Raw genomic sequence first — 26365 nt, forward strand, 5'->3', positions numbered from 1 at the left:
AGGTTCAGCCCAGCCGAGGAGGAAGTGACATGGTAGCTAGGGAGAGATATCTAGAGAAATGGGCCATATGGCACCTGCAGCAGCACTCTCGGTGTGTAGCTGCCCTTTGCCAGCACACTCACAGCCTCAGGGCTGGGGAGATCCTTCCTGATGTTGAACCCTCAGGAGGCAGGACAGCGTGATTGTCCCTCTCTGGTGTCACCTCAAGGCTATGTTACTATAGCTCTCCGGGCTGCCTTCAAAACTCACTGAGATGCTGCAGCTGGTGCCAGACACTCCTGTCTCCCCCTCCCACTGTGGTACAGGCACATCATGCCTGTGCTCAGATGCTGCTGGTCCTACTAGAGAGTCCCGGGAAAGGCACCTGATGGTCCAATAGCCCCTCCTCTCCTGTGCCCAGGTGAGACCCACCGGGAAGCTCTTCCTACTGATGCTTAGAGTAAAACTCCCCCTTCATATCCTGCCTCTACCAGGCTCTAGTGGGCTCTGGAGCATGGAGTAAGGCTCATTAACTCTGTCCAATGTCCAGGTGATTGTTTTGCCTTAGAGTTGTTTTGTGTGCTTAGTTTGTGTTGGCTTGTTCTGGGCTTGGTTGTTAAGCTGCACTGCTCTATATTGTGCTTGACAGTTGGATGCCGGGAGATTGCTGATCATAGTTACACTCCTGGGAACTCCCCGCTGCATGGGGAAGGCACAACCTTTAGTGGAAGCCCCCAGTCCCTTTGGCAGCAGAGTAAAACACACAGAGGCTGGTTTAAGCAGCATTCATTGCAATCCACGCGTCTGTGTAGGAAAGTAGAAAGGCTTTGATGGGTACCTAAGCATGCTCTTTAGGGGTCATCTTCAAATGGTGAGGTGATGGGTTTCAGCTCAGAACGTTGGGGCTTGGACAATGTCTAAGTATTTCCATATGCCGCAACCGCTTTTCACAGCCCCTGCCACGTGTAGCGGATACAAATGCTCAGACAGTGCTAGGCACCAACTCCAGAGGGAGCTTTCTGCTACAGACATGGGGTTCTAGAGACGGACCCCCTCATGGAATTCTCCCATAGCACCCTGTGAGAGGGGGGCAGGGTCTGCTCCCCATGCTAAAGATGCAGCCCTGTGTCTCCACACTGGCTCTGGCATCTGGCAGCCCCTTCAGTTGCAGTTGCCATGGGATTTCCAGGGGACTGTGCAACACCACAGGTTGTACGATCTCTTCTGACTAAGCCCTGTGGGACCTGAGGGAGTATAATGTGTGTTTCCTCTAGCACCATTCTCAGCCTGCACATTCCCCCCTTGCCTACCTAGATTTGCCCCATTCTCCAGCACAGGACCCACTGAGAGGCTCTGGTGGAATCTAGGGGAGAAGCAGGGGCCATGGAATGAGCCCCATTCAAGTCAGGAGCAGGATATCTTGGAGCAGGGCCAGCCCTGCAGGAATCATGGGTTGACAGTCCAGGCCATGCCTCTGGAGCACTAGTTGACAAGACAGGCAGTCATTACTGCAGCTGAGTTCTAGAGTCAAACTTTAAAGTTTTTAGCCCTTTCCATAATTTTTACCTCCAAGAGGGGAGCCTAGAACACAGGTACAGATGGTATTGGTTCACTCTCCAGGTCAGGATGAGCAGCCGCTCTTAGGGTGACCAGATGACAGGAAGAAAATATCGGGACACAAGGGGGGGGGGAAGGGGGGGTCACTGGCGGAGCAAAAAAAACCAAAAAGCCGAGTGCTGCCAGTGTAAGGACACAAACAGCTCCCTCTCCCAATTCCCTACTGTGACCCAGTGCTGCCGGCAGTCGGGGGCGGGAGCTGAGAACAGCCCAGGGCTGCGGGCAGTCAGGAGATTATGCTTACCCTTCCTTAGGTATGCATACCTTCAGCCTCTGGTTTTTAGGAGCGGGGGGGGGGGGGGGGACCAACAGAGAACAGCTGAGTGCTGCCGGCAGTCAGAGGAGAAGAAAAAAAAAAGCCGAGAACAGCTGAGTGCTGCCGGCAGAGAAAAAAAAAAAAAAAAAAAAGCGGAGTGCAGCGTCCCGACCGAAGATCAATCGGGACGCGGAACAAATACCTAAATATCGGGACGGTCCCGATTTTATCGGGACGTCTGGTCACCCTAGCCGCTCTGCATGCACCCAACAGCTTGGGAGGAGGAGGTCGAGAAGAATGCTATTGCCACATAAAGAGCTGGGAGTTGGGACACTCTAGGTGGGTGGGATGAGACTGCACACATGGGGCACTGAGGCTGGCTTCTTGGAAAATTGCCACAGGATCTTTAATGACCACTAATGGTCAGGATCTTGGTGCAGGAGGTGACATGTGACACTTCATGTTAATATGTCATTTAGACATATTAACTAAAACAGTCAGGAAACGAAAAGTATACATTTCTACCACCTCAACTTGGCCTTGTTGCAAATTCTGTTCTTTCTCATAAACATGTAACAACAAAGAAAAATATATTTCTACCCATTTAACCAGAAACATAGGAATGGAAAATCCTCATGTGTACAACAAGTCAGAGCCAACATTGAGGAAGTAATCTGCAAATGTACAGTTCCTAACTTTTCACACTTTTAACTGTGCACCCTTAACATCATATGAACAAATATATTACACCAAAAGGACAATAAAAGAACATTAGAATTGCAAAATTAAGCACTCATATTTAGGGAATAACAGAGTTCTGGTTGCACACCCCCAATCTTAGCTTCACCACACTCCTTGTCCCGACTTCCTCCCTCCAACACCCCTCACTCTGCCCCTACTCTGGCTATAGTCTTGTCCCCTCTGCATTCAGCTCACATGGCTTCCTACCCCTCACTGCCTGGGTGCCCGCAGAGGGTCACTGAGAGCCAAAGAGGAGCCAAGCTCCCTGTTCTCAGAGCCCAGCCCACAAAGAGCCTGGCCAGGAGAAGCAATTACAGGGAACGTCCTGAGCCCCCATAGCCCTGGGGTGGAGCATGCTCAGTTGCTATGTGGGGATTGTGCCTGTGCAGTCTGCTCAGCACTAGACGCTGTGTGAGGGATTGGAGCGTGCTCAGAGAGGCTGGAATCTTTTTGAGATTTTAGTAGCTAACTCTAGTCTGTACTGAGCATGTGCAAACTCAGATTTTTCAAAGGCTTGGTCAAATTTTGGTGGATTTTCATAAGTATGGCAAAAGGTAAATCTTTGCCACCAAAGCCTCCCTTCCCCCCACAGTGAAATTCAAGCCCTTCCTCCAAAACATGAGGCTGCTAGATCTTCTCAAAGAAAGATCATCAGAGTCTTTTCTTTACATTACTTAGCAATGTACTTTCCCCTAACCTCATTCTGGGAAATGGCTGAATCATTTTGGCTGAAACATTCCAGAAACGTTAATCCTGAGGCACACACCAGACAATGGAAAATTTCAGCCTGAATGGTTAAAGACTGGCAAAATTATAAGCAACTGAAATCAGGGTTTTATACAGGGATGTGTTGGGCAACCTTAGTAACCGGCAGCATGACCAGCCCAGCCTGCAATATATAGTGCATTTAATTAATAATATGCTTCACTTTAATAATAGTCATCTGGGAATATTCAATCAATGTGTGGCACTGGCAGCTGTCGGAAGACAGGATACTGGGTTAGATGGACCTTTGGTCTGACCCAGTCTGGCCGTTCTTATGTTCTTATTTGTCACTCCTATAAGAATATATTTCATTTTGCTGAACTCTTGCACCCAGATCTGCTCACAGCTACGCTGGGTTAAACCAGAGGTAATTGCACAGTGGTCAAGGTTTGTACAGCTCTACATGTGGCATTTTAGGGAAATTATTTAATGAGTTAATTTGCACGTTGACAAATGGTTTGTATATTTGCCACATTGAATATGTAATACACTTGGTAGTTGTCAGAGCACGTCAGGCGCATTTATTTGCCACAGCTTTTATAAGGGGTTTTGTGACAAAAATGGGTTTTTATGTTTTGGCTGACAGACCTGGTGAGAGAATGCTGGGGAGGGGATTGTTCATTGTATTGTAGGGGCTTGTCGTATATATATTGAATAAGATATCTGAACCACGCACTGTTGTGAAAGAATGTTTATTGCTTTCCAGTCACAGTCACTGATGATGTGGATGGTGGAGACAAGGCTAGGAAGCCTGTTTGTAATTGCACAGCTAGTTGGAGCACATCACACGGGACAGCAACACACTCAATATAGCACTCGATACATGTGTTAGGGTGGAACACTGACCTATGTCTGGCAGAGCTAAGGATATGGACACCCGACTCACTTCCGGATCTGTCTATAATCTTATGGTACGTATGCAGTGTAGCTATAGCCTTGGTCCCAGGATATTAGAGAGACAAGGTGGAGGAGGGAATAGCTTTTATTGGACCAACTTCTGCTGGTGAGACGGACAAGCTTTCGCACTTACACAGTTAGACCTGAAGAAAAGCTCTCTGTGGCTCTTGAAAGCTTGTCTCTCCCCCCAACAGAAGTTGGTTCAATAAAATATATTATCTCACCTGCCTTGTCTCTCTAGTGTCCTTATTGGAAAGTCCCATGTGTGTTGTTCTATATTCAAGCAATCTATTAGTCTTAACAGTAATTCATTGCTAGTAACTTAACAACAGTCTTTATTAGATACACTGTTAACATATAGACAGAGCATCTTAACTCAGGTCAATCATCAGTCTAACCTAAAACCAGCTGCCTCTTTTCGCTGTCAGCTCACACACCCTGGATAGTCTATGCATTCGCTTAAAGCCACACTCACACCACAGCTTTCTTTTAAATGCTTTTTAGCACAAGCATTTCTATACTTTTGACTTGTCACATTCTTTTATATAATCCTGTATGTTTTGGTTATTTGTGGCCATTACAGAACCGCTCTTGCTCTATGTTGACATTTTTCTACATCTAAACCTCATGTATGCATTTCAACATCTCTGTTGTTAGCTATAAAGGAATTACTAGTCTATTACCTTTAAACAGAATTCCTTCAATTACTGATAAATCTTGAATAAATTGATTATATGGTTTTGGGATCATTTTTATTGTATCCCTATTCAATAGTTGTAATAACCCTTTCTAAATTCTCATCCTGTCTAGTCACTTGTACAATTTCTTCCTATACTCTTCCTGATATAGGAAACAATTGTACCACATCATCTTCTTCAACTACATTGGTTACATCATAAGCTCTAGTCTAGAAAGAGTATCAGCAACAATTAATGATTTGCCTGGCTGATATTCTCATTTTAAATCATATAAATACAATTGAAAAAATAATCTTTGTAATGAGGCAGTATGTCTATGTTCCTTTTTGAAATATTAACTAATGGTTTATGATCCATTGCTGCCAGGACAGAGCTACCCCTATCAAAATATGTGACATTTTTTGCATGCGCAATTCAATGCCATAGTCTCTTTTTCTATTTGCGAATACTGCCATTCCATTGCTGACATTAGCCTAGATGCATAAGCAACTGGTTTTGTTAGATCACCACACTTCTGCAATAGAACTGCTCCGACACCTTGTTTGGATCTGTTAGTATCAAATAGTTTTACTACTGGAGCTGTTTTTATTAATTACTTAAAATGCTTAAATTCTTGTTGATATTGCCAGTCCCATTCCCACTGGTTATTTTTACAAAGCAAAAGCCCTTGCATTTGTTGGGGTTTTTTTCTCCTAAGTTAGGTACAAAATTAACCATACCCCAAAATTTCTCTAATGACTCCTACTTTTGGGGGTAAACAATATTATCAGTGGTTTGTATTCATTGTGGCTCAATCTGTAACCCCTGACTGCTCAGCTTTTTCCCTGGAAGCATTAATTCTTGAACTCTAAATTTACATATATGTTTTTTAAAGTTTTAATCCTGTGTCTTTTGCTTTCTATAATGCTTTAGTTAATCTTATATCATGCTCTTCTGAAGTTTTTCCCCATATTAATATATAACCTATATATACTTGTGTGCTATCTATATTTTCAAAATTATTTTGTATTGCTCTAATAAAAACCCGTGGAGCGGAACATAATCCAAAAGGTAATCTTTTAAAACAGTAATGTCTAAAAGGTATGTTAAATGTACATAGCAATTGACTTTCTTGCTCCAATGATATTTGCCAAAATCCATTTGAAGCATCTAAAGGAGAAAAGTAATTTGCTCCTCACATTTGTCCAAATATTTCTTCCCAGGTAGGTATTTTTAAATGTTCTCATTTGACATACTTATGTAAGTCTTTTGGATCTAAACACAAACACAAGTATCCATCTTTCTTTTCTACTATTACTAATGAATCACCCAGTCTATTGGCTCTTCCACTCATCTAATTATAACTAAATTAACTAACCTTTCCAATTCTTTTTGTACCCTCCTTCTTAAAGTGAAGGGTATTTTCTAGTTGCATGTGTAAGTGTTTTCTTTGTTTCATTTAACTCTATTTCATACAGTGTATCCAATTTACCAGTGACTGAATAACTCTGTAAACTGATGATTTATTTCCAAAGTTTCAGAATCCTGAATAGTCTGAACTCTAACAATTAGATTAGTGCTAAACATGTTTCTAAAACTAAAATAGAAAAACCTTGTCCCTTAACTACTATAAATCTTACATTATCTTTAACTATGACCTGTAATTCACAAACCCCCATAACCAATTTTTCTCACCTCTTTATAGATTGTAAATTAATATGTATTTGTTCTCTTACTACAGCTTTTACTTTTAGGACATTTTATAATTTCTTCTGACTTTGCATTATATTGTGCCCACATATCTATTACATATGAAATAAATATTCCATTAGTAGATTCCTTGTAGTTCACAGAGTGAATCTGTTTCAAAATACTCAAAAACAAATTATCTACTGTAATGTCAGCTCTATATTTCTTATTCAGTATTTTCTCTGAGACTTTTGAATTTTGAACTAAATGTATATTGCTAAATTTTTCCCAACTTCTCTGTGTACAAACTTCTGCAAAATGGTTCTCTTTCTTGCAGATATGACAGGTTTGATCATATGCTGTACACTGGGTTGGTGCCTCATTGCACATCTAGAACATTTTTTCATATGACATATATTTTACCTTTAATACCATCACTCTGTTTTCCTCCATAGACTTGTTTTTTACTTTTCCTTATGAAGTCTATATTCTCAGTTTCTTTTTTTACTAAAATGTGCAATAGTTGTTCAAATTCAGCAGTTTGGCAAATTCTCACTGCGTTTTCCAGATTTAGATTTGGCTCTTCTAACAGTCTTTTTCTTACACTAATATCTTTTATAGCTATCACAGTTTGATCTCTTATCATCCACTCAGATAGTGTCTGGAAATTACATTTCTGACTTCTTATCTTTGGATCTGTTAAAATGATTCAAAAGTCTCTTCCATCATTGGTTTCTTGAGTGAAACTGAAATCTTTCAAATGTTCATTTCTTTTTGTTAAACAGTCTTCCTCTGATTTTTTTAAGACAAACTCTTAGTCAGCTCATTCTCTAACACTAAGTTCAAATGAATTACATAATGAAATTTCTTCCGTAGCTGAAATATTCAAAAAGGTGGCAATCTTTTGTTAATCTTCCTTATGAGTAGATCCCAAAGCCATCAAAAATCAATCATATTCTTGTTTAAACCTTTTCTGATTTTCTGCAGCATTTCTTGACAGTTTTGTCACTATGAGAACTCTTAATTGATCTATCTTATTTCATTCAGGCTTGCTTTTTATTTCTGATTAACTTTTAGCTCCATTTTTTTAACTTCTCCCAGTTCTTTTTACCACTTCCCTCACTCCTGGGGCCAGGTGCTGTTTTATATTCATGTAATCCACTAGCCTTATTAATACTTCATTGCTAATAATTTAATAACAGTCTTTATTAGATGCATAGTTAACATATAGACACAGCCTCTTAACTCAGGTCAATCTGTCAGTCTAACCTAAAACCAACAGCTCCCACTCTCTGGAGATTCTATTCATTCTCTTAAAGCCACAGTAACACCATGCTATAGAATTTAATAAAAATGAAATCAAGAGCGTTCATAGTAGTTTATCAGGGTTCTATAGAAATTACTGTAAAAACCTAAAGAATTTAATATGGAATGATCTCACTTCTGTGGGGTTTTTAAGTATCCTGTAGAAATTCTATGGTTTCTCTATTGGAAACCATAGGAAGACACAACAAACTATGGAAATGAGTTTTGCTGAGATTACAAGTTTGGTTGATAAAGGTACTAGTGTTGATGTAATTGTCACAGAGTTTGGGGTGCAAACCAGACCACTGAGAGGTTGTGTCACCACTCGTCCTCCAACCCTGGGTGCCTTACAATGCTTTGTTACTGTAATGCTTTGCTAACTGTTGCAGGGCAAGTGGTGACACAATCTCTGACTGGTCTGGATTGCATCCTGAGCCCCATAACAGGGGTGCAGTTGGCAGGAGCTACACACAGCTTGCGATTTTAACGGACATTTACACTTTAAGCACTAGTGAAATCGTTCTAAGTGATTCTCAAGTGAAAAGACCAGGAACAGTCAAAGAAAGGGCAGTTTTATTATTTTCTGTTTGTTTATTTTGGGCCAGGGAAATAGAACAAAGGAAGTGTGAAGATGAGTCAGAAGTAGCAAAGACAGGAGGAGCAAAGAAGCAGATGCGGAGTTCACCAAAAAGCAGCTAACAGAGCTGTGTGCACAGTGATGTCTGTCAGCAGCTGATCAGAAGCAATCTGAGCGAGTGGCCATGCTGTACTCAGATGCCCTGAGCCAGGGTGGGGCATCTGCTCCAAACTGGGGCCAGAAGGGGTCCCTTTTTCTCCTACAGAGCATGCAGGGGACCAAGCAGACAGTTCCCTGGATGGTCCAGCAGCAGTGGCGAGAGGTGAAGAGCTGGGGAGGCAGGGCCGGTGCAAGGAAGTTTCGCGCCCTAGGCGAAACTTCCACATTGCGCCTCCCCCCTCCCTCCAGCCGTGCGGCAGCTTCCCACCCCAGCTCACCTTTGCTCCGCCTCCTTCCCGAGCACACCGCCCCCGCTCTAATTCTCCTCCCCTCCCAGGCTTGCAGCGCCAAACAGCTGATTGGCGCTGCAAGCCTGGGAGGCGGGAGAAGTGGAAAAAAATTTTACACTGTAAAAAAAATTTTACGCTGTAAAAAAAAATTGGGGGCACCGCTTTTTGGCACCCCCAAATCTTGGTGCCCTAGGCAACCGCCTAGTTTGCCTTAATGGTAGCACCAGCCCTGTGGGGAGGCTGCAATGGGAAAAGCTGCTCAGGGAGGAGAGATGGATACAGCTGGAGGCCATGTGTCTAAGGCCTGGTCTACACTACACTTTACGTTGATCTAATTATGTCAGTGTCTACACTACAGCCTTCCTCCCGCCGATGTAAGTTCCCTACAACACCAACATCATAACCCCACCTCCACGAGAAGTGTAGGGCTTATGTCTGTGCAGTTAGGGTGATGCAGTGTCTGCGTCAACATTGTGTCACTTACATTGGCTGCTAGCGCTCTTGTCAATTTCACGGCTGCAGTGGAGCCCTGAAACTAGAGCCCAACTGCTCCCCGCTCCCCTGGAGAGCTGTGCGTCTGGACCCCACTCCCAGCTGGCAGCTAGATCCTGCTCCCAGCTGGGAGCCACGGAGAGAAGCCCAATCACCCCCCTCCCCCAACTCCCGGCAGGAAATGGAGAGGCGAGAAGCCCCGGGTGGCTGGACCCTGCTCCCAGCGGGGAACAGGGAGCCGAGGGGTGGGGGGCAGCTCGCCGGGAGCCCGGAAACCTTTGGGGCAGCTGGGCTGCCAGCAGGGAACTGCCAGCAGAGCTGAGAGACCGGGCTCTCAGTTCCCCACACTGCCCCTCTTGGGTCAGTGGAAGCGCTCCTGATGTCACAAGGAGGGTAGTGTGGACATGCACCACTGCAGTAATTCCCAGGGCGATTTAAGTTTTGAGTGTAGATGTACCCGAGAGGGAAGTGCTGGAGCAACAGAAGCTTGCTGACCAGGACACACACAGGCAGCTCAGACAGAAGATGAATCATGGCCATGGAACCCAGGAGGGAAGACATACTGGTGTGTCTGATGAGGGCCTAGTGGATAACCGGATGTGGGTATGATGGACCCCATCACTCTGTCTGTAGCCTGAGGCATTATGGACAATAAAGGTAATTCTGAGGGTCTGACTGTGGGAAGTGTTTTTCTTGATGTGTTATTCTCTGTAATGATGTAACAGGGTTGATCCTGAGATCTCAGGTACAATCCTGCCATGGCCAGACTCAGTGGTCGAGGGGGTAAACCTGAGTCAGTGTGGCCTTGTCTGTGGCACAGCTGGAAGGAGCCGTGGCCCAAGAACTGCTGGACCAGGTGAAGACTCTGACATAGCTAGGAAAGCTGTGGGCCAGAATGCCACCAAAAATGGGGAAAATGAGGCACAGTTGCACGTTGCTGTGGCACAAACACTGGCACAGCTGATGGTAGCTGTGGGCCAGAATTGTGATGGGAGCAGGGCAGACTCAGAATAGTAAAAGGTCCAATTTCATGCCTTAGGGAGTGACAACTTTTTACTGGTCTGGTGAAGGAAACTGAGGCACAACTAGATGGTGCTGTGGCACAGGATCTGCTAGGAGGAGTGGGATTTTGGCACTGCTAGGTAAATAGCTGTGGGCCAGCACGCTGCTGAGAGCAGGGCAGACTGCTGGGAGTGGGGAGTCTCTGGCACAGCTAGGAAAGCTGTGGGCCAGAATTCCATGAAGAGCAGGGCAGAGGTGAGGGAGCTGAGATGGGAGTGAAGCAATCCCTGGGGGAGTCTGGATGTTAAGTGTGGGGGAAGGTGCCACTTTGTCTATGGGTTTAGGATGGTCATTTCCGATGTAATTAAACATATTGAAGGGTTAGACAGTGGCTAACCCACCTGCCGCTTTGTAAGGGGCCAGGTGTGACACGAAGCATGGCTGTATTCACCCTACACACTACTGTAATAATCTTTGTACAGAATATGCATTGTGAGATATATTTGAATATAGTATATGTGAATGTACTCAGTGGGTAATAAGAGGTATGGATATATGCTAGAATTATGGCTAAAGTGTGTTTAAAAGAGACACGTCAGGGGGAGCTGCCAAACAGGTTTTCCTTAGACAAATGACTGTGTATTTGCCGATCTTCAGGCAGACAAAAAAGGTAAAACAAAGGTTTTACATATTAGGTAAACAAAGCTATTAAACTACCAAGTGGGCAAGAAAGAACATGGAGCTTCCTTCCCCACCAGACCTCCATGTGACCTGCCTCACAGCTTGAATACACTTTACTTTGAGGGGTAACCCTTAGAAGAATCCATTTCAAAGGATTACTGGTCTGTAAAGATGGGGCGGGAGGGGAGATGGAAGGGCTGAACCTCAAGTGATAAGCAGTTGAATCAACTGGTTGTATACAATATTACTGTATTATAAAAGTGTACAGAGTGAGGTCTTATCGGAAAGCTAATGACACATATATTTTGTGAAATGTCTGTATTAACACTATATGAGGAAATATGAATACTTAATGATATTAAGCTTCCAGTCTGTGGCCAAACAAAGGGAGAAACCGGCTTTCACCCAGAATGGAGGGAAGGCAGCTATCACCTGTCTCCAATGAAATTAAGGAAAATGTATCCAGAAACAATGGAAGATCCATTTATGCAGAAAGCAGCAGGGGGATGGGAAGCCCATAGGAAGGGGAAAACATCCTACCTCTTGAAATAAAGCCATTGAACTCTGGAAGATATAAGCAAAGACAGAAGCCATCTTTGGCATCCATCATTAGACGGACACATGGGGTCAGAGCTTTTGAAAAGCTGAGAAAGATGGGTCCTTTAACCAAAAGGAGGGTTGAAGTCTCTGGAAACTGAATACATGTGAGAAACCATCTTGAACAAAGCCTGCACCTTGCTAGATTAAGTTGTAGCTGTTTAGATGCACTTTTTCACTTTCATTTGCTTGTAACCCTTTCTAACTTTGTTTCTTTTACTTACCATCACTTAACCTATGTCCTATTGTTAATAAATTTATGTTACTGTTAATATTATAAACCATCTCAGTGCAGTATTTAAAGGGAAGAGTATATTTACCCCAGTTAAGTTAATAAGCTGTCATGTGCTTCTGTGTCTTTGGAGGAACAAATTAACCTTATTGTCTCTGAGCTGTCCAGAAGAGAGCTGGACATTACAGAGCACACAGCTTTGGGAAAATTCGGGCCTTGGAGTGGTTGGCGTCACCCTGCTGGTTGTAACCAAAGCTGCTGGAAGCCAGAGTGGGCGGTGGGGCTGCAGACAGGCTGCTGGGGTCAGAGCAGCTGGCCAGGGCTGTGCAGCACACACTTAGGGCTTGTTTACACTTGCAGCTTTGCACTGGTGCAGCTACGCCACTGTCGTCTGGTACCACTGAGAACAGCCGAGCTCCATCCCCTTTGGAAACCCCCTCAGGTAGCTGAAAGCAGCTATCAAATCCCCCCCCATTCTTCTCTTCTGCGGACTAAACAATCCCAGTTCCCTCAGCCTCTCCTCATAAGTCATGTGCTCCAGACCCCTGATCATTTTTGTTGCCCTCTGCTGGACTCTTTCCAATATTTCCACATCCTTCTTGTAGTGTGGGGCCCAAAACTGGACACTGTACTCCAGATGAGGCCTCACCAATGTCGAATAGAGGGGAATGATCATGTCCCTCGATCTGCTGGCAATGCCCCTACTTATACAGCCCAAAATGCCGTTAGCCTTCTTGACAACAAGAGCACACTGTTGACTCATATCCAGCTTCTCGTCCACTGTATCCCCTAGGTCCTTTTCTGCAGAACTGCTTCCTAGCTGCTCGGTCCACACCCTGTAGCAGTGCATGGGATTCTTCCGTCCTAAGTGCAGGACTCTGCACTTGTCCTTGTTGAACCTCATCAGATTTCTTTTGGGCCAATCCTCTAACTTGTCTAGGTCCCTCTGTATCCTATCCCTACCCTCCAGTGTAACTACCTCTCCTCCCAGTTTAGTGTCATCTGCAAACTTGCTGAGAGTGCAGTCCACACCATCTTCCAGATCATTAATGAAGATATTAAACAAAACTGGCCGCAGGACCGACCCTTGGGGCACTCCACTTGATACCGGCTGCCAACTAGACATTGAGCCATTGATCACTACCCGTTGAGCCCGACGATCTAGCCAGCTTTCTATCTACCTTCTAGTCCATTCATCCAGCACATACTGCTTTAACTTGCTGGCAAGAATACTGTTGAGACTGTATCAAAAGCTTTGCTAAAGTCAAGGAATAACACATCCACTGCTTTCCCCTCATACACAGAGCCAGTTATCTCGTCACAGAAGGCAATTAGGTTAGCATAATTATCATATATTCATAACTCTTAAAATCCACTGCATACATACATCATTCAAGAATATTAGTGATCAGTGAGTTATTAGTTTTCAAATGATACCTCACAATGTATATTTTGTACAAAGATTATTACCATAGTGTGCAGGATGTGAATAGAGGTGTGTTTAGTGCTACAATAATACACTTAGACTTCTATAAGCATTTGACTTGGTACTGCATGTCATTGTGATTAAAAAACTAGATAGATATAAAATTAACATGACTACATTAAATGGATTAAAAGCTGGCTAACTGATAGTTCTCAAAATGTCATTTTAAAGGGGAATCCATCATCAAACAGGCGTGTTTCTAGTGGGGTCCCACGGGGATCATTATTGGCCCTACACTATTGAATGTTTTTATTAGTAACCTGGAAGAGGACATAAAATCATCACTGATAGTCTGCAGATGACACAAACATTGGGAGAGTGTAAATACTGAAGAGGATAGATCACTGATACCGAGCGTTCTGGTTCGTTGGTAAGCTGGTGCAAGCAAACTATATGCATTTTCATATGGTTAAACAAAGATAATTTCATTTGGTGACCCCTAGTTCTTGTATTATGGGAACAAGTAAATAACTTTTCCTTATCCACTTTCTCCACATCACTCATGATTTTATATACCTCTATCATATCCCCCCTTAGTCTCCTCTTTTCCAAGCTGAAGAGTCCTAGCCTCTTTAATCTCTCCTCATATGGGACCAGTTCCAAACCCCTAATCATTTTAGTTGCCCTTCTCTGAACCTTTTCTAGTGCCAGTATATCTTTTTTGAGATGAGGAGACCACATCTGTACGCAGTATTCAAGAAGTGGGCGTACCATCGATTTATATAAGGGCAATAATATATTCTCCGTCTTATTCTGTATCCCCTTTTTAATGATTCCTAACATCCTAACAATGTTTGCTTTTTTGACCGCCTCTGCACACTGCATGGACATCTTCAGAGAACTATCCACGATGACTCCAAGATCTTTTTCCTGATTTGTTGTAGCTAAATTAGACCCCATCATATTGTATGTATAATTGGGGTTATTTTTTCCAATGTGCATTACATTACATTTATCCACATTAAATTTAATTTGCCATTTTGTTGTCCAATCACTTAATTTTGTGAGATCTTTTTGAAGTTCTTCACAGTCTGCTTTGGTCTTAACTATCTTGAGCAGTTTAGTATCATCTGCAAACTTTGCCACCTCACTTTTTACCCTTTTCTCCAGATCATTTATGAATAAGTTGAATAGGATTGGTCCCAGGACTGACCCTTGGGGAACACCACTAGTTACCCCTCTCCATTCTGAGAATTTACCATTTATTCCTACCCTTTGTTTCCTGTCTTTTAACCAGTTCTCAATCCATGAAGGGACCTTCCCTTTTATCCCATGACAACTTAATTTACGTAAGAGCCTTTGGTGAGGGACCTTGTCAAAGGCTTTCTGGAAATCTAAGTACATTATGTCCACTGGATCCCCCTTGTCCACATGTTTGTTGACCCCTTCAAAGAACTCTAATAGATTAGTAAGACACGATTTCCCTTTACAGAAACCATGTTGACTTTTGCCCAGCAATTTATGTTCTTCTATGTGTCTGACAATTTTATTCTTTACTATTGTTTTGACTAATTTGCCCGGTACCGACGTTAGCCTTACTGGTCTGTAATTTCCAGGATCACCTCTAGAGCCCTTTTTAAATATTGGCGTTACATTTGCTATCTTTCAGTCATTGGGTATAGAAGCTGATTTAAAGGACAGGTTACAAACCTTAGTTAACAGTTCCGCAACTTCACATTTGAGTTCTTTCAGAACTCTTGGGTGAATGCCATCTGGTCCTGGTGACTTGTTAATGTTAAGTTTATCAATTAATTCCCAAACCTCCTCTAGTGACACTTCAATCTGTGACAGTTCCTCAGATTTGTCACCTACAAAGGATGGCTCAGGTTTGGGAATCTCCCTAACATCCTCAGCCGTGAAGACTGAAGCAAAGAATTCGTTTAGTTTCTCCGCAATAACTTTATCGTCTTTAAGTGCTCCTTTTGTATCTCGATCATCGAGGGGGCCCACTGGTTGTTTAGCAGGCTTCCTGCTTCTGATGTACTTTTGTTATTACCTTTTGAGTTTTTGGCTAGCCGTTCTTCAAACTCCTCTTTGGCTTTTCTTATTACATTTTTACACTTAATTTGGCAGTGTTTATGCTCCTTTCTATTTACCTCGCTAGGATTTGACTTCCACTTTTTAAAGGAAGTCTTTATCTCTCACTGCTTCTTTTACATGGTTGTTAAGCCACGGTGGCTCTTTTTTAGTTCTTTTACTGTGTTTCTTAATTTGGGGTATACATTTAAGTTGGGCCTCTATTATGGTGTCTTTTAAAAGCACCCATGCAGCTTGCAGGGATTTCACTTTAGTCACCGTACCTTTTAATTTCTGTTTAACTAACCCCTTCATTTTTGCATAGTTCCCCTTTTTGAAATTAAATGCCACAATGTTGGGCTGTTGAGATGTTCTTCCCACCACAGGGACGTTAAATGTTATTATATTATGGTCACTATTTCCAAGTGGTCCTGTTATATAGCGCTCCACTCAGGACTAAATTGAGAATTGCCTTTCCCCTTGTGGGTTCCCATACCAGTTGCTCCAAGAAGCAGTCATTTAAAGTATCGAGAAATTTTATCCCTGCATTTCGTCCTGAAATGACATGTTCCCAGTCAATAGGGGGATAATTGAAATCCCCCACTAGTATTGAGTTTTTAATTTTGATAGCCTCTCTAATTTCCCTTAGCATTTCATCATCACTGTCACTGTCCTGGTCAGGTGGTCAATAATAGATCCCTAATGTTATATTGTTATTAGAGCATGAAATTACTATCCATAGAGATTCTATGGAACATGTGGCTTCACTTAAGATTTTTACTTGATTTGATTCTACATTTTCTTTCACATATAGTGCTACTCCCCCTCACACACACACATCCCCCCCGCACGACCTGTTCTGTCCTTCCGATATATTTTGTACCCTGGAATTATTGTGTCCCATTGATTGTCCTCACTATTTAGACTTCTAGCATTTGTGTACAAGCATTTTAAAAACTTGTCACTGTTTATTTGTCTGCCCTTTTCTGATGTGTCCGATTCTATATGTGAATGTTTCTCATCTGATCTGGCCCTTACATTATGCTCTTCCATCCTCTGCTCCTGACTAGAACCTAGAGAATCTCTATCAATAGACTCTCTTCTAAGAAAAGTCTCTGTCCGATCCACATGCTCCTCTGCAGCAGTCGGCTTTCCCCCATCTCCTAGTTTAAAAACTGCTCTGCAACCTTTTTAATGTTTAGTGCCAGCAGTCTGGTTCCACTTTGGTTTAGGTGGAACCCATCCTTCCGGTATAGGCTCCCCCATCCCAAAAGTTTCCCCAGTTCCTAATGAATCTAAACCCCTCCTCTCTACACCATCGTCTCATCCAATCATCATCAATAGGCATCTTATTGAATATGTCCAGAGCTCTGCCAGTCAATTTTGCTATCAATGTGGTCATCTTCTGATCTTCAGGGATGGCATGGAGGGGGCACACTATCTCAAAGGTGATGAAATACTCGGCAATATCGCTGGACTTGTCATACTGTGGACATAGTCGCTCCTGTTAGCGGATTTTTGGGGAAGTGGAGCCAGCAGGTGGAGGATTTTGTCTCTTCAACTCCATAACAGCCAGTTCATGTTTCTGGGCCTCCCTCTGGGCCTCCATAGCCCTCTTGTGGGCAGTTTCCTCCCTGGCCTTTTCTGCCTCCATCCTTGTGGTCTGTACCTCCATAGCTCTCTTGTGGGCAGCCTCCTCCCTCTCCATCAGTCTTTTATGTTCATTTGCTTTCTCGGTTGCTTCCAGTCTAGCCAGCTCTAGTTTGTTAGCTGCCTCACTGGTACTCATTTTCCTGCTTTCTTCTGCTGGGCCACACCCCTCTGCAGTTCACTGAAACTGGGATGCACTCAGCTCAGGGGATTCTCAGTTAACAGACTTTCACAGTGCCCAGTGTTCAGCCTTTCTGGGCAATTTGTACACTGTGCAGTTTTAGCTTCTTCTGATCATCCTTCTTACTTATTTTGCTTCCTTTTCTGTCCCTACTTCCCTTACCCGAAATAAGCAAACAGAAGATAACAAACCAGTAACCACTTTGTCTGTTCTCCAGCCACCACACTTAAAACTCACTTAAAATCACCACCAGTACTTTAAAGCAATCAGCTGTGCACAGATCCTGCTCAACTTCGCCACTGTGATGGGTTGGATCACAGAAACCCCCCTAGGAGCTGCCAACTGATGTGCCAAGACTACCTCTGCTCCTGCTTTCCCTGCCAGCTCAGGACTCCAGCACCTTGTCTTGCTGAGCCAGACACTCCCGTCTGCTCCAACAAAGACCCAGGGTCTGAGGCTAGGTCTACACTACCCGCCTGAATCGGCGGGTAGAAATTGACCTCTCGGGGATCGATTTATCGCGTCCCGTTGGGACGCGACAATCGATCCCCGAATCGACGCTCTTACTCCACCAGCGGAGGTGGGAGTAAGTGCCGTTGACAGAAAGCGGCAGAAGTCGATTTTGCCGCCGTCCTCACAGCGGGGTAAGTCGGCTGCGATACGTCGAATTCAGCTACGCTATTCACGTAGCTGAATTTGCGTATCTTAAATCGACTCCCCCCTGTAGTGTAGATGTACCCTGAATCACTTGCCCCAAAGCTGCAGGTTTACCTGAAAACAGCTCACAGAAGTGTGCTTGTCTTTAGCACTCAGATGCCCAACTCCCAATAGAGTCTAAACCCAAATAAATCCGTTTTACCCTGTATAAAGCTTATGCAGGGTAAACTCATAAATTGTTTGTCCTCTATAATACTGTTAGAGAGATATGCACAGTTGTTTGCTTCCCCAGGTATTAATACATACTCTGAGTTAATTAATAAGTAAAAAGTGATTTTATTAAGTATAGAAAGTAGGATATAAGTGGTTCCAACTAGTAATAGACAGAACAAAGTAAGTCACCAAGCAAAATAAAATAAAATGCGCAAATCTATGTCTAATCAAACTAAATATAGATAAGATCCTCACCTGTTTCAGAATGTTCCCTTTTACAGGCTAATCTCCTTTTAGCCTGGGTCCAGCAATCACTCACACCCCCTTTAGTTACTGTCCTTTGTTCCAGTTTCCTTCAAGTATCCGGGGGGGTGGGGGTGGAGAGGCTCCTTCTTTAGCCAGCTGAAGACAAAATGGAGGGGTCTCCCAGGGGTTTAAATAGACTTTCTCTTGTGAGTGGAGACCCCCTCCTCACCCTGTGTAGAATCCAGTCACAAAATGGAGATCGGAATCACATGGGCAAGTCACATGCCCATGCATGACTCAGGACTTGCAGGTAGCAGCCATTACCCACATGCTACCTTGAACATCCTCAGGTAGACTTCTTATGTGGATTGGAGTCTTTCAAGCTCTTTTGTCTGTTAAGTGCTTCCTGATTGAGCACCTAATTTGCACATTCCTTTCCCAAGAAGTGACCAAATGTTCTAACTAAGGCTACTTAAAAAGAAGAACAGGAGTACTTGTGGCACCTTAGAGACTAACAAATTTATTAGAGCATAAGCTTTCGTGGACTACAGCCCACTTCTTCGGATGCATATAGAATGGAACATATATTGAGGAGATATATATACACACATACAGAGAGCATAAACAGGTGGGAGTTGTCTTAACAACTCTGAGAGGCCAATTAATTAAGAGAAAAAAAACTTTTGAAGTGATAATCAAGATAGCCCAGTACAGACAGTTTGTTAAGAAGTGTGAGCATACTTACAAGGGGAGATAGAATCAATGTTTGTAATGGCTCAGCCATTCCCAGTCCTTATTCAAACCGGAGTTGATTGTGTCTAGTTTGCATATCAATTCTAGCTCAGCAGTCTCTCGTTGGAGTCTGTTTTTGAAGTTTTTCTGTTGTAATATAGCCACCCGCAGGTCTGTCACTGAATGACCAGACAGGTTAAAGTGTTCTCCCACTGGTTTTTGAGTATTTTGATTCCTGATGTCAGATTTGTGTCCATTAATTCAATTATACAGCCAATGTTCATAACTTTGAACACACAAATGGTGCCTGCATACAACTAGGATGAACATAACCAGTAGATCATAACCTTTACATGATATGTTACATGGCATATGTAGCAAAACCCTATTCCAGTTATATCATACATACATTTATGAGCACCCCCCCATAAAGCCTTTTGGGGTACACTGTCACAGCTACATTGATTAATTGGAGAGGGTTCAAAGAAGAGCCAGAAGAATGGTTAAAGAATTAGAAAAGGTGCCTTAGAGTGACAGACTCCAGGAGCTCAATCTACTTAGCTTAACAAAGAGAAATCTAAGGGGTGACTTGATTACAGTCTACAAGTACCTACCTGGGGAACACATATTTAATAATGGGCTCTTCAGTCTAGCAGAGAAAGGTCTAACATGATCCAATGGCTGGAAGTTGAAGCTAGACAAAATCAGACTGGAAATGAGGTGTGGATGTTTAGCAGTTAAAAATTAACTATTGGAACAATTTATCAAGGGTCATGGTGGATTTTCCCTCACTGACAATTTTTGAATCAAGACTGGATGCTTTTCTCAAAGCTTTGCTCTAGGAATTATTTTAGGGCAGTTCTTTGGCCTGTGCTATACAGGAAGACAGACTTGATGATCACAGTGGTCCCTTCTGGTCTTGGAATCTAAGAATCTATGAGGTTACTTTCTATTTAATTGTCTGGGATAGATTTGTATGGGGCGTCCATGGCAATGCAGCACAAAGGGACAGTTTTGGAATAAATCTTGCCATCAAACTCACACGTAGCAAGTAGCCAAATTTTGAAATGAACTGTTCAGGGTTTCCCAAGGGCAGAAATTTGTCAGGGGAGAGGAATTGTAGAGGTTGTCCAGAAAAGCTGGCAAGTCTGCCTCATTTCCTAATACAGCTGCGGGGATGAGTGTCACTCAGGGCTTTGGATGGGGAAGGAGGTGGCTGGGATATGCACCCACCACTCCCCAGTGGGAACAGAGTTGAGAGAAAATTGGTGCTCCCCTCCTGGCCCCTCCCCCAGCTCCTGTCCTGCTATAAATTTAAGTTAGATGCAAACGTCAGAGGTAGATAATATGCTTCAGGTCTTTGTTTACCTTCCTCACTGTGTCTGGTTGTAGTTGTGATTCTAGGGCAGGCCTGCACAACATGCGGCCCGGGGGCCGCATGCGGCCCGCGTGGGCTCATTGTGTGGCCCGCGGGGGTTGAGTAGATGGGCTCACTGTGCGGCCCGCAGGCGGAGGGGGGGGGGTGAGTAGACAAGCGGCGGGTGAGGGAGGGGGGCTGAGTAGGTGAGCGAGTGGGCAGTGGCAGGGAATGAGTAGGCGAACCGGGAAGGTGGAGGGCTGAGGAGGTGAGTGGGCGGGCAGTGGCGGGGGGTGAGTAGGCGAGCTGGGAGAGGGAAGCTGAGGAGGCGAGCGGTCGGGCAGTGGCGGGGGGTGAGTAGGCGAGCCGGGGCAAGGGGGCTGAGGAGGCGAGTGGCGAATTGGTGGCTGACCTGTTCTACTGATCTGGTCTTGCTCCCATCCCCTCTCCCAGGGCCGGCTCCAGGCACCAGCAAAACAAGCAGGTGCTTGGGGCGGCACATTTCTAGGGGCAGCATTCTGGCGCCGGCCATCATAGGTGCCGACTCCGGGGCATGGGAAAAAAGTGTCCTCGCTGCCCCAGCTCGCCTCCGCCTGCTCCCCTGAGTGCACCGCCACCGCTCCGCTTCTTCTCCCTCCTTACCAGGCTTGCCACGTGCGAAACCGCTATTTCGCGCAGCAAGGCTGGGAGGGAGGAGAAGTTGAGCGGCGGGCGCTCGGGGGAGGCATTGGTGGTGGAGCGGAGGTGAGCTGGAGTGGGGAGTGGTTCCTCTAACACCCCCATTACTTCCTGCGCCCCCTCACCCTAGCTCACCTCTGCTCCGCCTGCTCCCCTGAACGCGCTGCTGCTCCACTTCTCCGCCCTCCCTCGCTTGAGAGGGACGGGGGAGAAGCGGAGCGGCGGCATGCCCGGGGGAGCAGTTGGAGTGGAGGTGAGCTAGGGCGGGACATCACGGGGGGCCCGTAGGAAGCAATGGGGGGGAGAAATGCGGCACGCCAGGGGAGGAGGCGGTGCTGGGGATTTGGGGAAGGGGTTCGGAAGGGATGGAGTTGGGGTGGGGCCGGGGGCACGAAAAAGAAAGGGGAGGCGGCCAAAATTTTTTTTGCTTGGGGTGGCAAAAATCCTAGAGCTGGCCCTGCCCTCTCCAAGCGTTGCAGCTGTCCGGAGGTGCCTGCCTTCCACGCCTTCCTCATTCACACCTCATTCATTCAACAGGGCAATCGATTACAAAGTTGGGGGGAAGATCTTATTCTACTTCTAGCAAAAAGACATTTTTCTTTTACCTTAATTATACTACCTTAGGGGCCGCTATAACATATTACCGAGGTTCAATACTGCTGTTTCAGTGGGGCGGCACTGGGGAAGAGGGTTTGTTTCCGCGGGGCAGATGGCACGCGGGGCGAGGGGGGGTTCAGCGGCACTGGGGGGGTTGTTTCCGTGGGGCGGGCGGTGCTGGAGGAGGTGTTGTGTTTCGGGGGGGCTGGGTAGCGCTGGGGGGGGGGGTTGGCGGGGCTTGGAGGGTTTCGGCCCTCAGTTGTTTTCTTTGGAGTAATATGGCCCTCGCCGCTTTACGAGTTGTGCAGGCCTGTTCTAGGGTATTATTTATTGCAAACAACAACTTCCCAAATGCTGAGCTGTGATTCTGATGTATTGCAAACAACACCAACCCAAATGCATCAAACAGCCCATCATCTGGGGGAACAGATGGGGATTTAGAAAAATATACACAAATGGTAGCAATTCCTTGCTGCCGGTAATAAGCATTTGATGAGCAGCCCTGGCCCTATGATGAACAGTGGGAGGGTTGAACAAGGCTTTGCTGTCTTGCTGGGATGCCCGTGTTCTGGTGTTTACTGTGCTGTAACCACAAACAGCTGTGCTGAAAAGCTTTTAATGCAAGAAAAACAGGGAACAAGCTAAAGCAAAAGTGTACAGGGAGTTTTGCATAAATTAGATGGATTAAAATACTTCTTAACCATCCATACTGAAATGTAAAGAAAAATCCATTCCTGCTCTGTATAGGGCTGCATCTCACTGTCTGGCGCTGAGAGAAACTCCTCAGAGAGAAAAGCGTCAATTTAACATGCTTGGTTTTAGAGATCAGTTAAATGTCAATTAACAGAGACATCACGTAGTGTTGGATTCTAGCAGAGGCGTCACACAGGAGTCACCATCTTCCATTGCAAGGCACAGTCCTTCACTTGCTGTCTCTACTCCAAATGCACAGCAGGGCAGGCAGGAGTAAAAGTCTAAACAATGCTAAAAAGACAATTAATTAATTACAACTCCACAGGAAATTCACCCCCTGGTAAGAGGAAGGGAAGGAAAGAAAAACCACACATCACAAATGCTAGTCACCTTGCTTAATGCAGGCCCTTAGGGCCGGATTTTCAAAGGTATTTAGGTGTCTGAAGATGCAGATAGGCACCTAGTGGGCTTTCCAGAAGTGCCCTTGGTGCCTAACTCACATTGATTTCTCTGGGAATTGGGTGCCTAGGAGCATCTGAAAATTATTCTAGGCATCTATCTGCATCTTTAGATGCTTATATACCATTAAAAATCTGGTCCCTCGAAACCATGGTGATGGGCATAGTGTAAGAACCAGAATAGAATAGAACAGAATAGAATAGAGTCTCTCCTATGAGTACTTGTGGCACCTTAGAGACTAACAAATTTAAGCATAAAAAAGTGGGCTACAGCGCACTTCTCGTATGACTGCAACTGGTCCTAATTTGCTTAGCCCTTGAGAAAAAGAAACATTCAGTCCCTTGTCCCTCCACTCTCACCCTGCACAGCATTATGGCCCAATCCTGCTGTTCTTCCTTAAGCAAAACTCCCATTAACTTCAGTGGGAGTAAAGCTTGCAGGATTGGGCCCCCACAAGAGGTCTAAGACCCTGTAAAGCATGAAAAACTGCTGCAGGCTTGCAACAGAGCAACATTCCTGAACTGCGCCATTACTGAGTGCTCCTGGGAATCGGGTCTGTCTGGCCTCCTCTCTCCTCACAAGTTTGCTGTTAATTAGGCTAAGCATCATTTTGACTTCTGTAAAGCTGGCAGGGGGCTGATTACTGGGAGAGAAAAGAACAAAGGAGACAGCAAGGACATTTCAAAGAGAGGCAGAAGAAGGGGAAAGGAGCTGCAGTCCCCCAGTCTGCTGGGGTTTGTCAGAGAATTTCGACACCTCTCTGCATTGATCCAAGGTTTGCATCTGAACTCTGTATACAGGGTGTGAAAGGGTAACAGAGCAGGGGGCAGATGTGCTCTTAGGACAAAAGAACGTCCCTCACATCACTCAGTTAGACATCCAACACTCAGCTGCTTTTCTGGAGTTTATCAGAACCTCTTTGGCCTGGAACCTGGCCTGTATTGGGCTTTTTGGGGAGATTTCTGGTATTTCCTGGTTACACTGTATTGGTATCGTCTAGTTCCTGGAAATACCCAGGGTGTGCAGAGGCATACATGAAACGAGTCAAGGGTGTGTGTGTCTGTGTGCACGTGCTTTTTCTTTTCAAGAGAAGACATCAATAATAATTATTGAAACAAGATGGAGAGGAAACACATCCATTGTGCACTGCAAGCAAAACCAGATCATGAACTGATGTGTGATGAAAAGAAAGATCTAATTTTAAAACCATCAAAATACTATTTAAATTAATTAATTAAAATAATTAAGTTAATAAAATGTTGAAATTGTGGGAGGGGGGTCTGATATCTCTGAGCTGGGTCACTTCCCTCCAACCCGCCTGCCCTTCCCTGATTATCCCTGATCAATTGCAATAAAACAGCTGGCAGGAGAAGTCTCTTTTACTTTCTCCTTTCACTCACTTTAATATGGGGCTCTTTTTTTCCAAAAAGAAGCAACAAGTTACCCCCAAATCGAGAGTGGATTCTTTCCCCCTGAGTCTTTTGATATGAAGTCACTATTATTAATTTTCTTCTGCCTCCTGCTGCTCCTGCCTAAAGCTGGGACCAGCAGCCAGTCCATGGAGCTGAACCGAATGGGTCCTCAGCACACAAGGAATGGTTAGGTGATAATCATGTCTGCATTCAAATGTCTCTTGCTAAACCCAACCTCTCCCCCCTACCCCTCCTTGAAGTGAGAAACTTTTGGCTCAAGAATGCAGTAGGGTTGTTCTCCTGTTCCTCCCACTCCTCCTGCACCCCTTCTCCCGCGACAAGGCCCTCCCCCTCTCCAGTCTGGATTAGGCTGTACCTTTTTTCTTTCCTTCAGGGGTGAGGGTTTTATTCCCTTCTTTTCTGCCCAGATCTCCACTAAACAAAGGAGCTCTGGGCACATCACCAGTTCCAGGACCTAAAGGTATTTAAACAGATTCAGACTAAATCCAGACTCTATAAGTGGCTAAGGGGCTGATTTCTTTCTCTTTATCTCAAAGCTAGTTTGCAATTGTTCGACTGCTTTTTTTCTATTTTTTTTTTTTTTGCATTTTTCCCTCTGTTTAGTTCTGACACTTAATGCCACAGATTGAAATGTTTTTCCTGCTCCCCTCAAATCTGCCAATCTGTTTTAGCTCAGATTTAATGATTGATTCTCTCTCTTTTTTTCCTTTGTCAATGTTGATTTCTTACAAAGAACGTTTGGTGAAATTTCTCAGAGCTGCAGATAATTTTTGAGCTTTTTTAAACTCTCTTCAGATGGTGTAAATTACTTTTCCATATTCTTTTAGCAGAACTGTAGTGTTAACGCTTTCAAGGGTACATGTCTGTGTATTGATCATTGTTGTGATTCTAATTTCACTGTGGTTAAAGGGGTCACTTATCATCTCCTCAACTGAAATTTCTGCATGAGAGCTTGGAAACCTCCTAGTGTAAAAAAATCTTTGCTTTCTGTGACCACTTTTCCATGTGTGTGTTACTTTGAAAGCTCTAAAAACTACCCCCCCCTTTTGTCTAGCTGGAGATAATCATATCCTAGCCTTCAGCAGACAGACATGTGTAGCAAAGGAGCAGAGTTTTGCAAGGCACTGAAGGGAGGGCAGTTTCTTTGTCTCTTCCTTTGCCTCTGCTCCCAGCCCGGTTTGCTCCTTCCCACTCTCTGTCTTTCTCATTCACTGCATTGCAAACATTAGAGCCTGAAAAGCATGTCCTCGAAAGCTGAGACATTCTGACCAGGGACACTGTGAGTTTGGGAATGGTTTGAACACATTTTCTGCCTTGTCTGTTCTGCTTTTTGCCTGCTTTTGGGCTGCGCTGGACTTGGAAAGTGCTTGTGTGGGACAGCATGGGGGACATTTTGGGGCAGCTCAGGGCCCTACTCCTCCCAGCAGGAGTGCTCAGGGCTCTGCCTCTCTCAGCAGCATCAGTCATTTTCATTTTGGGGAGAGGGGGAACCTCTGGGAGAAGACTTGGGGTTTCAGGGTGAAAGATGCTATCTGGCCCTCCTTTTCTGAGGAGGGCTGCAAGCCCCGGCTCTCCTGGGGACTGGCTCCCAGCTCCAGCACGCTGGAGTGAGGGGGTGGGTAACATAGCAGCTGAATGTCTGCACATGCCAGTGTAGGGCCAGGGGAGTTGGGGAATGGGGAGCGGGGTTGGGGAAGGAATGAGCTTTGACGGGGAACTGGGGGGACGGGTAAGGACAGTGATAAAACATCTCAAATTTACCACACTTTGCCTGCCCATATCAGACCAGCCCCATGGCCTCTGCCGGTCAGCCACCCCGGCCCTGCCTTCTATCACATGCACCCTGAGCCCAAGCCCAGCCATACTCCCTGTCATACACCCAGACCTCCACCCTCATCCCCGAGGCCAGGCCCAGGACCGGGCACCCTCACAGTCCTCCCCTAGCTTAGAGTCTGTGCCTTTCTCCCTGTCTTCAGCTCCTGCTGCAGCTCTGCTCACTGCTGATGGCCAC

At 44.9% G+C, this 26365-nt stretch overlaps 1 protein-coding gene across 1 annotated transcript in view; it reads left to right on the forward strand.

Annotated features, from left to right (window-relative positions):
- The first annotated feature begins 24676 nt into the window (after positions 1-24676).
- Positions 24677-26365, forward strand: part of LOC101949811 (fibrillin-2-like) — a 272305-nt gene continuing 270616 nt past the window's right edge. The window contains 1 exon segment of the mRNA XM_024112612.3: positions 24677-24814. The gene's annotated coding sequence lies outside the window, so the exon portion shown is untranslated.

Source organism: Chrysemys picta, chromosome 25, assembly GCF_011386835.1.
Source record: "Chrysemys picta bellii isolate R12L10 chromosome 25, ASM1138683v2, whole genome shotgun sequence".
NCBI lineage: Eukaryota > Metazoa > Chordata > Testudines > Emydidae > Chrysemys > Chrysemys picta.